This window comes from Crinia signifera, chromosome 6 (assembly GCF_055691185.1).
Source record: "Crinia signifera chromosome 6, ASM5569118v1, whole genome shotgun sequence".
Lineage (NCBI taxonomy): Eukaryota > Metazoa > Chordata > Amphibia > Anura > Myobatrachidae > Crinia > Crinia signifera.
The window spans coordinates 227,372,747-227,375,684 of NC_139222.1; positions in this window are offsets into that span (position 1 = coordinate 227,372,747).

A 2,938-nucleotide genomic window follows, 5' to 3' on the forward strand; every position below is an offset into this window, starting at 1 on the left:
ATAGCCAATGACCTGCCTGTTCAGTGTGTCCCGCTGACATCACTGTCTGACATCATTTACCAATATCGGTCAGTGTGTATGCTTATATTGGCCACCCATGGCCGTGGCTTATATTGTTAAGAACAAATAGAATTGCACTGAGCGCAACAACCTTAAATATAGTCCAAGCTGCTATCTCCAAGGGATACTCAACCCTTGGTAAGTGGAAGAACCAAATAGAAAAAAATAGACAGCGCTATAGGACTATATTGAAAACATATAAAATATTTATTAATTAATAACAATCACACTATAAAAAAACTTTTTTTATACGACAAAATATTACCGGCCGGTGTTCAGTGCACATAAAAGATTCTCACTATTCTTTTGACACACAGTGGTTAATAGCTTTTAAGGGATCAAGGTAAATTTGCACAAAAATACATACACTGGATTAAAAGCCACATTTCACAGCTCCGTTGCGTAATTAAGCTGGGTTAGTGAGTAACTTTGTTAGAGCTCAGCATGAGCAGCAGCGTTCAGCTCCTCAGAGCCTATATAGTTCCTAGTGATAGGATTTTTGTAGTTATAGGTGCAGCAATTGGGCAGCCGTATTAGGCAAAAGCAGCTGTTAGTAGATTAGTAGTTCCCTTATGCATAGATTAGCAGTTCCCCTATGCAGGGGAGCAGGTGTAGTAGAGCGAAAACAATTTGAAGTATACTTGCTCTTTGATAGATTTGTACAGCCAAATGGCACAGTCCCTTTGCGCTACCTGGAGCGGGTCCCCGGCTGCTGGCGCTTCCCCAATAGTACAGCCTTCTCTGGGAGTCCTCTGCTCCGGTCTCTGGGTCTCCGGCCGGAAGTGCTTGTGCGTGATTACGTAGCTGGATGGCGCGTTTCCCCGCCTTGCTGGATAATCGGCGGCTTCCTCAGATGAAGGAAGCCGCGGCTGATGTCGTTAACAATGTTTTTAACACGGCCCAGGTCGTCTAGTATGTATGGGCTTTTAGAAAGCGGTATTTGTGGTAGATTAACAGTAACAAATTAAAATCTGTAAATATAAAGGAATTTCCATTTTACAGTCATGTAGGACGATGTGCTAGGCAGTGACTGTCTAGGAGAAGGAACATTTCTCCTAACTCCTGCATAATGAGAAGAGTCTTATATTTCCAATAATCATTATAATTGGCCTTCAGTACTGCATTTACTATTCCAAATGAGCTAAGCAGGTCCATGGGCCATATTCTGGTTCACTCTCAGGGGCAAATTCCTTCTCAAATAGCAAAACCATGTGCAGATGTAACGTACAGAGAGAGTTAGATTTGGGTGGGGTTTTTCTTCCAAGTGAGATCTATATTGCAGTGTTAAAATAAAGCAGTCAGTATTTTCCCTGCACAGAAACAAAATAACTCACCCAAATCTAATTCTATCTGCACATGTTACATCTACCCCACCCTGCAGTGCACATGGTTTTGTTCATTTGAGAAGGAATTTGCCTCTGAGAGTGAACCAGAATAAGGCCATATGTTATTTGTAATATTATATAACTGAATTGTTCTTTAATAATGATTTTCAGTAGAAGAAGGCATTCTGGCTTCATGCTGTCTACTGCTAGTACAATACATATTAGTGGGTATGATACAGAAACTATTACTACCACTGAATGGCAAGACATTTTAGCTACAGTAGATGTCATATGTATTACATTTTATGTATAAGAGAGGAGGGTGCTAATTTATTGATTAAAGGGGGTAGGGACAGCAAATTGTTATGCTATAGTGGATCGACGCTGTCTGGATCGACCATGTTATAGTCATCCACTCTTAGGGGGGTATTCAATCTTTGGGTCACGGCAGATGAGCTTGCTCGCCTGCCGTGACCCAGTCCCGTTCTCGGTCAGCTCGACCGAGAACATGCAGGCGGGATTCAATGTCCCGCCTGCAGCGGGACGAGAAGGGGGCGTGGCCGCGAGTTGCGGCCGGGAAGTGACGAGATGCAGCTTGTCACTTCCCGGCTGTTCTCGGCAGAACGAGCCCGACAGCTAGAGATGTCGGGCTCGTTCTGCCAGGAAACCCTGTTCAATGCTGTCGGGGAAGACAGCATTGAATAGGGCCCGTCGAGCATCTCCCCCACGGGAGATGCTCGACGGCGATTGAATATCCCCCTTAGTCTAACCCGTCTAGTTAGACGCCTAAAGATAGTCGACATGAGTTTTTCACTTTTTTGTTGCCGGATGTCACTGTATATATGCACAGTGTCCCCTCGCATGACTCGCTGCACTCGTCATGCTTCGGGCACACTATTATATTCTCACTTGGATAGTAAAGTATGAACCAAGTCGGCCTGTGACAGTTGGCACTAAAAAAAACACGAAAAACTATGCTCCCGCCCCTCTAAAGCTGGAGTCTAACTTCCATTACTGTCCATCTAGATGCGGTCGACTATCTTTAGACATCTAACTAGATGGTTCCGACTAAGCATGGTGGACCATAAAGTGGTCCATCTAGACATCATAGATGCATAGACTGATTACCCTGCAAATATCCTAGATTTAGCTTCCTATCAGGTCTGTTATTGATGAACTTAATGGACACTGTCCAGTTTACATCTTGATGGGGTGACTCAATTGCAAAGATTAGCTAAATCATACACCCGCCACACCAAAATTGTGGATCTGACCCAAGAAAATGAAGAATGTATCCCGCTTGGATTAAGGAGTAACCTTGGTAATGACCTGGGTTGCGAATTGGCACCCATAACCTGGGTTGACCCTTTCACATGAACACACAACTCCTGTTTACTCGGGTTAGATTTAAAATAAATTTTTGATTTGCCATTTTACTTTTGTAGGAGATCGATGAAGGCATCTGTAAGAAGTTGAACTGAGTGTTGCATTTATTTTATTTTTCATATTAATGTACATTTCTTAATGTTCTGTATTAACATATATTTTGTGCA